Source organism: Scyliorhinus canicula, chromosome 7, assembly GCF_902713615.1.
Source record: "Scyliorhinus canicula chromosome 7, sScyCan1.1, whole genome shotgun sequence".
NCBI lineage: Eukaryota > Metazoa > Chordata > Chondrichthyes > Carcharhiniformes > Scyliorhinidae > Scyliorhinus > Scyliorhinus canicula.
In genome coordinates, this window is record NC_052152.1 from 156,745,085 (window position 1) to 156,757,928 (window position 12,844).

The following is a 12,844-nucleotide window of genomic DNA, read 5'->3' on the forward strand; positions in this document are numbered from 1 at the left end:
GGTAAGGGTGTACCAGGACTGGAGTGCGGAGGTGGCAAAGCGGCGGGCCCGGTACAACCGGACAAAGGCGGTGCTACACGCGAAAAAGATCAAATTTGGAATGTTGCAACCGGCGCGCTTGTGGGTCACCTACAAGGACCAACATCATTATTTCGAGTCCCCAGAGGAGGCCTGGACCTTTGTACAAGAGGAAAAGTTGGACACGAACTAAAACCTGGGAGCACCGGCGGTCGTAGCCGCCGGGGGACTCTTGATTGTGCAAGTGGCCCTTTTCTTTTTCAGGCCAGGTCGGAACTGGGTAACAGTTTCGTGGAGTGTTTGGGGTGTTTTTTCTCGAACGGTTGACTTTTCTGAATATTTTGAAGGTTTCGAGTTGTTGGGTGTTTCTGTATATTTGTACTGTTGAAATCTCTATTGTGGGTCGTGGCTTCTTATGGGGTGTTTTTTCCCGTTTCCAATTTCCCTTAGTTATTTACCCCTCTTACCCTTTTTCTTTGGGTGCTTGGGGGGGTTTTTTGGTTCTTTTTTTTCTTTTCGGGTTATGGTTATCTGCGGTTATTTATACTGTTTGATGGAGGGTGATGGTTGGGCACGCGGTTAGTTGATAGTTAGTTAATTATTTTGTTATTTAAGTATGTAGTTAAGTATTTATGTATTTAGTTGCCATTGGGTATTTGTATTTATATCGTTAAGTTGGGGAGACGGGACGGGGGGGAGCGGGTTGATTATGCGGGTCTTTCTCGGGGGTTTTAAGGGGATCTTTCACGGGCGCAGATGGGGTGAACCGGGAGGAGTCGGAATGTGGCAGGAGCAGCCGGGTCAGCGGAGACCAGCTGACTCTCGGGAGTACGATGTGGGGTACATCGCGGCTAGGAGGGGTCCTAGCCAGGGGGGGGGGGGGGGGGGGGAAGGGGGGGGGGGGGGGACTGGGGGGGGACACCGGGTTGCTGCTAGAAAGACCAGGGACGAGAAGGGGAGAGCCGGGGGGGGTGGGGGGGGGGGCCATCGCTATGGGAAGCGGGTCAGAAAAGAAGGGATGACCCGGGGCGAGCAAGGGACAAGACATGGCTAATCGACAGGGAGTAGGGACGGGTCGCTCTGCGACCCGATTGATCACGTGGAACGTAAGGGGGCTGAATGGGCCGGTCAAAAGATCAAGGGTCTTCTCACACCTGAAGGGACTGAAGGCTGATGTAGCAATGCTGCAGGAGACTCATTTGAGGGTAGCAGATCAGGTCCGCCTGAGAAGGGGGTGGGTGGGACAGGTGTTCCACTCAGGCTTGGATATCAAGAACCGGGGGGTGGCGATTTTGGTGGGAAAGAGAGTGTCGTTTGTGGCGGCAGAGGTGGTGGCAGACAAGGAGGGCAGGTACGTGATGGTGAGGGGTAGGCTGCAGGGAGAGAGTGTGGTACTGGTAAATGTGTATGCCCCGAACTGGGACGACGCGGGTTTTATGAGGCGCCTGCTGGGCCTCATCCCGGGACTGGAGGCAGGGGGCCTGATCATGGGAGGGGACTTTAATACGGTGTTAGACCCTGGGCTGGATAGATCGAGTTCCAGGACGAATAGGAGGCCGGCAGCGGCAGAGGTGTTAAGGGGGTTCATGGAGCAGATGGGAGGGGTAGACCCATGGAGATTTGGTAGGCCTAGGACGAGGGAGTATTCTTTTTTCTCCCACGTCCACAGAGTGTACTCTAGGATCGATTTTTTCGTATTGAACAGGGGGCTGATACCGAGAGTGCAGGACACGGAGTACTCGGCCATTGCGATATCGGACCATGCACCACATTGGGTGGACGTGGACATGGGGGAGGCGCGGGACCAACGCCCGTTGTGGCGCCTGGATGTAGGGCTGTTGGCGGACGAAGAGGTGTGCAGAAGGGTGAGAACGGGCATTGAGAACTATCTGGGTACGAATGACACAGGTGAGGTGCAGGTGGGGACGGTCTGGGAGGCCTTGAAAGCAGTGATTAGAGGAGAGCTGATCTCCATAAGGGCACACAGAGAGAGGAAGGAGAGGCAGGAAAGGGAGAGGCTGGTGGGGGAGCTCCTAGAAGTAGATAGGAAATATGCGGCGGCGCCAGAGGAGGGGCTATTAAGGGAGCGGCGTAGCTTGCAGGCCAGGTTCGACCTACTGACCACTAGGAAGGCGGAAATGCAGTGGAGAAGGGCGCAGGGTGCGGCGTATGAGTACGGGGAAAAGGCGAGCAGGATGCTGGCACACCAGCTTCGTAAGCGAGATGCAGCCAGAGAGATTGGGGGAGTGAGAGAGAGGGGTGGGGATGTAGTGCAGAAGGGGCAAGAGGTGAATAGGGTCTTTAGGGACTTCTATAGGGAATTGTATAGGTCTGAACCGCCGAAGAGGAGAGGGGGAATGAAGAACTTTCTCGACAAATTGGGGTTCCCAAAGGTACAGGAGGAGCTGGTGGAAGGGTTGGGGGCGCCGATAGAGCTGCAGGAGCTAATTAAAGGGATAGGCCAGATGCAGGCGGGGAAGGCGCCGGGGCCGGATGGGTTCCCGGTGGAGTTTTACAGGAAATTTGTGGACTTGGTGGGTCCAGTGCTGGTGCGAGCCTTCAATGAGGCGCGCGAGGGGGGGGTTCTGCCTCCAACAATGTCGCAGGCCCTGATCTCCTTGATTTTGAAGCGGGACAAGGACCCGGTCCAGTGCGGGTCCTACAGGCCTATCTCCCTCTTAAATGTAGATGCCAAGCTGTTAGCAAAGGTCCTGGCAACCAGGATAGAGGACTGTGTGCCAGGGGTAGTCCATGAAGACCAGACGGGGTTCGTGAAGGGACGCCAACTTAACACAAATGTTCGGAGATTGTTAAATGTGATTATGATGCCAGCAGTGGAAGGGGAGGCGGAGATAGTGGTAGCGCTGGACGCGGAGAAGGCATTTGACAGGGTGGAGTGGGAATACTTGTGGGAGACGTTGGAAAGGTTTGGGTTTGGGGAGGGATTTATCAAGTGGGTAAAACTGCTCTATTCAGCTCCGATGGCAAGTGTGGTAACAAACGGGAGGAGGTCAGAATATTTTGGGCTCCATCGAGGTACTAGGCAGGGATGTCCCCTATCTCCCTTACTCTTTGCATTAGCGATTGAGCCGTTGGCGATGGCACTGAGGGGTTCAGGGGGGTGGAGAGGACTGACAAGGGGAGGGGAGGAACATCGGGTCTCGCTCTATGCGGATGATTTGTTGTTGTATGTGGCAGACCCGGAGGGGGGAATGCCGGAGGTAATGGGGATACTAGCGGAGTTCGGGGACTTTTCGGGATATAAATTAAATCTGGGGAAAAGTGAGGTCTTTGTAATACACCCGGGAGACCAAGGGGAGGGAATTGGGAGGCTCCCCTTCAAAAGAGCAGTTAAAAGTTTTAGGTATTTGGGGGTGCAGGTGGCAAAGAACTGGGGGACCCTACACAAGTTGAACTTTTCCAGACTGGTGGAGCAGATGGAGGAGGAGTTTAAGAGGTGGGACATGGTGCCGCTGTCGCTAGCAGGGAGGGTGCAGTCAGTTAAAATGACGGTCCTCCCGAGGTTCTTGTTTTTGTTCCAGTGTCTGCCCATCTTCCTCCCCAGGGCCTTTTTCAAGAAGGTAACGAGTAGTATCATGGGGTATGTGTGGGCACATGGTACCCCGAGAGTTAGAAGGGTCTTTTTGGAGCGGAGTAGGGATAGTGGAGGGCTGGCGTTACCCAACCTTTCAGGATATTACTGGGCGGCAAATACATCGATGGTACGAAAGTGGATGATGGAAGGGGAGGGGGCAGCCTGGAAGCGCATGGAGAGGGCGTCCTGCGGCAACATAAGCTTAGGGGCACTGGTAACGGCACCATGGCCGCTCCCTCCCACGAGGTATACCACGAGCCCGGTGGTGGCGGCCACCCTCAAGATCTGGGGGCAGTGGAGGCGACACAGGGGGGAAGTGGGAGGTCTGATAGGGGCACCACTAAGAGGGAACCACAGATTTGCGCCGGGAAACACAGGAGGGGGATTCCAGAGCTGGCAGAGGGCGGGTATTAGACAACTGAGGGACTTGTTTATAGAGGGGAGGTTTGCGAGCCTGGGAGAGCTGGAGGAGAAATTTGGGCTCCCCCCGGGGAACACGTTCAGGTACCTCCAAGTGAAGGCATTTGCCAGACGACAGGTAGCGGGGTTCCCCGCGCTCCCCGACAGGGGGGTGAGTGATAGGGTGCTATCAGGGGTCTGGGTCGGGGAGGGGAAGATCTCGGACATCTATAAGATTATGCAGGAGGTGGAGGAGGTACCAGTAGAGGAGCTGAAAGATAAGTGGGAGTTAGAGCTGGGGGAACAGATAGAGGACGGGACATGGGCAGACGCCCTGGAGAGGGTTAACTCGTCGTCGTCATGTGCGAGACTAAGTCTCATTCAATTTAAGGTACTGCATAGAGCCCACATGACGGGGACAAGGATGAGTCGGTTTTTCGGGGGTGAAGACAGGTGTATTAGATGTTCGGGAAGCCCTGCGAATCATGCACATATGTTTTGGGCATGTCCGGCACTGGAGGAGTTCTGGAAGGGGGTGGCAGGGACGGTGTCGAGAGTGGTGGGGTCCAGGGTCAAGCCAGGATGGGGACTTGCGATCTTCGGGGTTGGGGTGGAACCGGGGGTACAGGAGGCGAGGGAGGCTGGAATATTAGCCTTTGCGTCCTTGGTGGCTCGGAGGAGGATCCTGATTCAGTGGAGGGACGAAAGGCCTCCGAGTGTTAACACCTGGTTAAACGACATGGCAAACTTCATCCAATTGGAAAGGATCAAATTCGCCCTGAGAGGGTCGGTGCAGGGGTTTTCCAGGCGATGGCAACCCTTCCTAGACCTCTTGGATCAGAGATAGAAACTGAGGCCATGACAGCAGCAACCCGGGAGGGGAGGGGAGGGCGGGAGGGGGGGAGGGGGGGGGGGGGGGGGGGGGGACAACGACGAAGGAAGTACGGTAGCGGCGGTGGCACGGGCAAGGCCTGCCCGAGGACGCTGCTAGAAATGATAAGTGGGTCTGACTGTCGGTTCGCCGGCGGGGGGGGGGGGGACGCGCGGGTAGGGGGGGGGGGGGGTTTTTTTTTTTCTTTTTCTTGTTAAGTAGGGGGTTTGACTTTGTTTTGTTATAATTTAAATGTAAATGTAGGGGGGGTTAAAATGTTTGTATTTTGAAAAATTCAATAAAAATTATTTAAAAAAAAAAGAAATAGATGCGCAGGCGAGCACCTGGGGCCCTCTGCTGAATCTTCGTCCAATACTGACAAAGGGTGAACAGTCTACAGTGTCCTGCAAGGGTTAAGTTGCACTGCCTAGTCACTGCAAAGTGACATTCATAAGGGCATCAGGCAATGTAAATGTCCAAATGCCAAGGGATGGCAGATAGGAGGATTGCATGCAGGCCTCAGCAGCAAATGGTATATATGGACTGACTATGTGGCAGCCATTTCATGCTGTGAATGTATCAGTTACAGGACAGTACGGTTGTTCAACATTACTGGGTTGGGCTCAGCAGCCGTCATGGCATATATGCTCATAAACTGCTCATACACCCATCAAGATGACGTACAATCCTTCTGTATGTCTGCAAAAGGAAAGTGCGCACAATCACTGGGAACGCAGCATGACTGGTGGAGGACCACCCGACATAAGAATCCTCACCCACTTCAAGGAGGAGGCCACCCAACTTGTCGGGGAGTACCAGGACCATGTTGAGCAGATAGCCAGCCTCGAGTTTTGCACCAATCCAGTGAGGAGGACTGCAGTCTGTGTTGACAAATGGATGTATAGGACCAATGCCTGGAACACCGGACAGAGACCATTGATCAGAGAAGGGTATGCGCATAACAATCAGGAAATTCTTTTGTTCTCCATTACAAGAACTCTCAGCAGATCCAAAACCAAGAAGACGAGGCAGCCCATCCCCAGATCCAAGCCACCCCCCTCCCCCACTGCCCCCCTCCCCACCACCCCAGCTCCACCTCTCTCCACCCTCCACCCCAACCGCAGCTCCATCTCCACTCCCCACACCTCCACCTCAAGCATCCCTCTGAGGCTGACAGCCCAGAATGTTCAGAGGGTGCACCATCACGAGATTCACCCATACCCTCCACAGGTGAAGACGCATTCACCCCGGTGGGTGAATTTTCTAGATTAGGCTCGGAGTGGGGGGAGGGGTGGGCACAGTTTGGTGAACACATCACAGACACGTACCCACAGCTGATGGAGGATGTGACAGCTGAGGTCTCTGACATGTGGGGTACTGCAAGAAAACAGCCCCATACTGAGCCCCACACAGATGACCGGCTTCTGGACTTGACCTTAAAAGACATGATGGAGGGCAGCACGGTGGCGCAGTGGTTAGCACTGCTGCCTCACGGCGCTGAGGTCCCAGGTTCAATCCTGGCTCTGGGTCACTGTCCGTGTGGAGTTTGCACATTCTCCCCGTGTTTGCGTGGGTTTCACCCCCACAACCCAAAGATGTGCAGAGTAGGTGGATTGGCCACGCTAAATTGCCCCTTAATTGGAAAATATTAATTGGGTACTCTAAATTAAAAAAAAAAAGACATGATGGGGATGCAGAGTCAGACAGGGGAACGACAGGCAAAGATGCCAGAAGCCATGTGCAGACTCGATCGAAGGCTTGAGGAGTCCGCTCATGTTATGAGCACTGAGATGGCCACCAGCATGTGAGTGCTTGGCTTCAACCATGAAGAGAGCCAGTTCCAGCTGAGTATTCAGTGAGTGCCGGATGGGTGCTCGGATCTGCACTGCATCGTGCTAGCCATGGATGCATTGCAGCAGTGGCTCGGTGAGGTGCTGTTACACACTGACGAGAGAGTGCCAAAAAGGCACCCAAGGGTGTCCTGCCTTTTCACCTATGCAGGAGACTCTCAGCAGGGCAGAGCCCTCTGTCGGTCCACCGTTGGATGGCGGCCGAAGCCATCACAGGCAAGAGGGCGCAGCAGTTGGTAAGATCTCTCCTACTATTGTGGATGCTGGGGCTGCATCTGGGCATATGGTAGAAAAAGAAAGATGAAGAAATTATAAGGGCACAAATGTGGCACGCGTGTCTAAGCATTGAGCAGTGTAGTGGAAGCTATGTCCATGCACCCTCCCACAAATACTATTAGGCATCCCCCCTATCACTCTTGAGACACACATTCACGAGACCTTTGCCTAGCCACTATAGAAGTGCAACCCCACCCCTCATTTTCAGCCATGACCTTCTACCCATCTCGAGGTTATATCCATCCCATCCCCCACACTTTACAGGAGCTCCCGGACTTGTAGGGCTCTCGATGCTATGGGACACGAGTCTGAGGAAAGCCACGTGGGCTTCACCATAGAGTGATGAACACATCTGATTATGGTTCACATTCTGTTGGCTCATGAGCATATACTGCCATTCCTTCAATGTCACAGGATCAACATTCCTGCATTCTCTTCCAAGCACCGTCAGTACAAGAAAAAGATTAAGTAAGTGGGAAAAAAGTTGGCAAATGGAGTATAATGTGGGAAAATGTGACATTGCTCATTTTGGAAGGAAGGATAAAAGAACAAAGTAATATTTAAATGGAGAAAAACTGCAGAAAGCTGCAACACAAAGAGACTTGAGGGTACTTGTGCACGAAACCCAGAAAGCTAGTACACAGGTGCAGAAGGTAATCAGGAAGGCCAATGGAATGTTGGCCCTTATTTCAAGGGGGTTGGATTATAAAAGTAGGGCAGTCTTGATGCAACTGTACAAAGCATTGGTGAGCCCACAGCTGGAGTGGTGTGAGCAGTTTTGGTCTCCTTATTTAAGGAAAGATATTATTTAATTGGAGACGGTTCAGAGAAGGTTCACTGGGATGATCCCCGGTATGGAGTGATTGTCTTCTGAAATTTAGAAGAATGAGATGTGATCTCATTGAAACTTAAAGGTTCTTAAGGGGCTTGACAGGGTAAATGCTGAGAGGATGTTTCCCCTCATGGGAGCACAGTAAGAAGTCTTACAACACCAGGTTAAAGTCCAACATGTTTGTTTCAAACACTAGCTTTTGGAGCACTGCTCCTTCCTCAGCCCTCATGCCCAGAGGGCATAGTTTCAGAATAAAGGGATGCCTTTTTAAGACTGAGATGAGGAGAAATTTCTTCTCTAGGGATTGTGAGTCTTTGAAACTCCTTGCCACAGAGTGATGTGAGGGCAGAGTCCTTGGGTACAGTTAAGGCTGAGATAGATGGATTCTTGATCGGTAAGGAAATCAAGGGTTATGGGGAAAGGGCCCGTGGAATGTCAGATCAGCCATGACCCTATTGACTGCTGGAGCAGGCTCAAGAGGCTGAGCGGCCTACTCCTGTTCCTATTTCTTATGATCTTAACTGCAGTGTGAGTAAGTACACCAAAGTTATGTCAAGGCAGCAAAGGGGTTAGCAAAAAATCCAGCCTTCCCAGTATCATCATATTCTGAGGCAGGGGTGGCCAAACCTGAACTTAGAGCCACAAACAATAATCTTCAGACCTTCAAGAGCTGCAAGACACGGGCCAGCTTTACAGACACATTGTCATTATATTGTACACACTTTGTGAGGAAATTTATTCAACAAAAATGTAAGTGGCAAATTAGTATAAAAAGTATATGTATGCAAGAATATAGTATTTATTTATTTTATGTTTTTTCTTCAATAACCATAAAGTAGATATGCCCCAGTTTCTAAATCTGAATTAATTGTCATATTTCACTTCTTTTCAATTAATATGTTTGCTTAACTTAAATTCCACCTTATTGAACTATTAAAATGGCAATATCCCTTAAGTAAGGTTATAATTATGATTATACTTACAGTTACCAGGGGCAACCGCTGCTACAGGTAGAGGCTTTGGGAGTCTCCATCCTAGATAAAAGTCAGAGGGAGAGACCGCAAGCCAGAGTCAGCAGTGGGAGGGTGGGTTAGAGTTCTGGAGAGGCCAATTCAAAATGGAGCTGATCAGGTCATATGGCCATATGTCAGACCCGTCGGAAACTACAAAAGGAATCTCGAGACAGCACAGGGCTGGGAGTTCATCAATCCTGGATAGTGAGGAGGGGGTCAAAGGGTGATTGGATACTGGGTACAAAGCTTCTCATTGTTTAAAATAGTAATGTGTTTAGATTTCCAGAAGGCATTTGATAAGGTGCCACATCAAAGGTTATTGTGTAAAATAAATGGACATGGATAGAAGGGTGGCACTGTAGCACAATGGTTAGCACTTCGCCAGGGTCCCAGGTTCGATTCCCAGCTTGGGTCACTTTCTGAGCGGAATCTACACTTTCTCCCAGCCTGGCTTTCCTCCGGGTGTTCCAGTTTCCTCCCAGTGCTGTTAGGTGAATTAGACATTCCGAATTCTCCCTTTGTGTATCCGAACAGGTGCTGGAATGTGGCGACTAGGGACTTTTCACAGTAACTTCATTGCAGTGTTAATGTGAGCCTACTTGTGACAATAAAGATTATTATTATTAGATTGGCTGCTGAACAGGAAATAGAGAGTTGGCATAAATGGGTTCTTTTTCTGGTTGGCAGGATATGACGGGTTGTGTGCCATAGTGATTAGTGATGGGGCATCAACCTTTTGCAATTTATATAAATGACTTGGATGAAGGGACTGAAGGTATGGTTGCTAAATTTGACGACAGCACAAAGATATTTTTTTTAAATTTAGAGTACCCAATTCATCTTTTCCAATTAAGGGGCAATTTGGGTTCTGGGGGCGAAACCCACGCAATGTACAAACTCCACACGGACAGTGACCCAGAGCCGGGATCGAACCTGGGACCTCGGCGCTGTGAGGCAACAAAGCTAACCATTGCACCACCATGCTGCCTCAACAACACAAAGATAGGTAGAAAAGTAAATTGTGAAGAAGACAAGGAGGCTACAAAGGGACATCGATAGGTTAAGTGAGTGGAAAAAAAATCTGGCAACTGGAGTATAATGTAGGAAAATGTGTAATTGTCCATTTTGGTAGGAAGAATAATAAATAAGCTTATTATCGAAATGATGAGAGATTGCACAGCTCTGAGATGCAGAGGGATCTGGGTGTCCTCGTGCATGAATCACAAAAGGATGGTATGCAGGTAATACAAGAAATTAGGAAAGCTAATAGAATATTATCATTTGTTGTGAGGGGAATTGATTACAAACTTTGAGAGATTATGCTTCAGTTGTACAAGGCATTGAGAGAGTGCATCTGGAGTATTGTGCACAGTATTAGTCTCCTTATTTAGGGAAAGATGTAAATGCATTGGAAGCAGTTCAGAGAAGGTTTATTAGACTAATTCCAGGAATGGGCAGGTTGTCTTATGAGGAAAGGTTGGAGAGGTTAGGTTTGTATCCACCGTAGTTTAAAAGAATAAGAAGAAAATTGATTGGAACCTTTTAAGATCCTTAGGGCTTTTGACAGGGTGGATGTGGAAAGGATGTTTCTTCTTGTGGGAGATTCTAGAACTAGGGATCGCTGTTGTAAAGTAAGGGGTTACTCATGGTCGGTACGGGGTCTATCTGGGAGCGAGTGGCGGCGGCTTCGTGCAGGGGCTCCAGCTTGGCAGCCCTGGTCACGGCTCCTCTACCGCTACCGCCGGCCAGGTACTCTATAGGCCCGGTAGTGGTGGGGACCCTGCGGATATGGGGCCAGTGGAGGAGGCATGTAGGGGAGACGGGGGCGTCGGTTTGGGCGCCAATCTGCGACAACAATCGGTTTGCCCCCGGGAGTATGGATGGGGGTTTCGAGAATGGCGGCGGGCGTGGCTGGGAAGGGTGGGCGATATGTTCCTGGAAGGGAGCTTTGCGAGTTTGAGGAGCTTGGAGGAGAAATTTGGGCTGGTAAGGGGAAATGATTTTAGGTACCTACATTGCAGGACTTTGTTCGGAGACAGGTCCCATCTTTCCCACGCCTCCCGCCAATGGGGATCCAAGACAGAATAGTCTCCAGGGGGGAAGAAGGGGAGGGTAGAGTCTCTGATATTTATAAGGTGCTCATGAGGGAGGAAGGGTCACAGACGGAGGAACTGAAACTTAAATGGGAGGAGGAGCTAGGCGGGGAAATGGAGGACGGGCTGTGGGCAGAGGCCCTGAGTAGGGTAAATTCGACCGCGACATGTGCCAGGCTCGGTTGAGCAAATTCTTTGGGATAGAGGACAAATGCACTAGGTGCGGGAGGACCAGCGAACCACGTTCACATGTTTTGGGCATGTCCTAAGCTTAGGGGGTACTGGGAGGGATTTGTGGGCGTCATGTCCCGGGTGCTAAAAACAAGGGTGGCGATTGGTCCAGGGGTGGCAATTTTTGGGGTTTTGGAAGATCCGGGAGTCCAGGGGGAGAAAGAGGCCGATATTTTGGCCTTTGCTTCCCTGATAGCCCGGCGACGAATACTATTGGCGTGGAGGGACTCAAAGCCCCCGAAGACTGAGTTGTGGCTTGCGGATATGTCGAGTTTCCTGGGTATGGAAAAAATTAAGTTCGCCTTGAGGGGATCTGTACAGGGGTTCGCCCGGAGGTGGCAACCATTTATTGACTTCTTTGCGGGAGAGTGTGCGTCAGCAGTGGGGGGGTGGTAGAGTAGAGTAGGAGGGATAAAATGGCGGGTAGTACCGGTGGGAGAGTAGCGGGCTTGTGCAGTATGTTACGATTGAAGTATTGAATGTTCGCGGATGTTTGCACATTTTTGCCTTTTTTGCTTTCTTTCTGTTGATGTCTGTAACTGTTTACAAAGCCAAAAACTACCTCAATAAAATTGTTTATTTAAAAAAAGTAAGGGGTTACTCATTTAAGAAGGAGATTCACTAACAGATTCAAAATGGCTTCTTCTGTACTGTTACTAGACTCCTGAATGACCCTCTTACGGACTGATCTCTCCACGCATCTTCTCTACTGAGTAGTACTCCACTCCGTATGCTTCAATGTCTATGTATTTACATCGTGTAGTTTTATTTTTGTTTTTTTTATAAATTTAAAATGCCCAATTCTTTTTTTTTCCAATTAAGGGACAATTTAGCGTGGCCAATCCACACACCCTGCACATCTTTGGGATTTGCGGACACGGGGAGAATGATCAAACTCCATACGGAGAGTGATGCGGGGCCGGGATCGACCCATTTACTTTGTGTATTTATCGTATGTCCTATGTTTTTCATGTATGGAACGATCTGTCTGGACTGTACGCAGAACAATACTTTTCACTGTACCTCGGTACACGTGACAATAAATCTAAATCCAAAGTTGGAAGAGAATTTTTTTCTCTGAGGGTCATGAGTCCCTGGAACTCTCTACCTCACAAGGCAATGGAAGCAGAAACTTTGAATATTTTTAAAGATCGAGCTTGATAGATTCTTGATTAACAAGGGGGTGAAAGGTTATCAGGGATAGGCAGAAATGTGGGGTTGAGATCAGCCATTATCTTACTGAATGGCGGAGCAGGCTCGAGGGGCCGAGTGGCCTTCTCCTGCTCCTAATTCATATGTTTGCATGATTCACTGAACAGCATACCAAATTCGAGATGAGCTGGAACAAATTCTTGTAACCCTCTTCCTTCTCTCCTCCCTGCTGCTTTTTCTCCAGTTCTCTCCCTCTGTGAAGTTCTTTGTGGCCAAGTTAGCATCCCTCCAATGAAAATGAAAATGAAAAATGAAAATCGCTTATTGTCACGAGTAGGCTTCAAATGAAGTTACTGTGAAAAGCCCCTAGTCGCCACATTCCGGCACCTGTTCGGGGAGGCTGTTACGGGAATCGAACCATGCTGCTGGCTTGCCTTGGTCTGCTTTACAAAGCCAGCGATTAGCCCAGTGAGCTAAACAGCCCCAATGCATGGGTTAACAGGTTTCATTACAC

At 50.3% G+C, this 12,844-nt stretch overlaps 1 protein-coding gene across 2 annotated transcripts in view; it reads left to right on the forward strand.

Moving 5' to 3' along the window:
• The window catches only part of LOC119969467 (probable phospholipid-transporting ATPase IIA), a 280,025-nt gene that overhangs the window by 244,668 nt on the left and 22,513 nt on the right, over positions 1-12,844 (forward strand). The window lies entirely within an intron of this gene.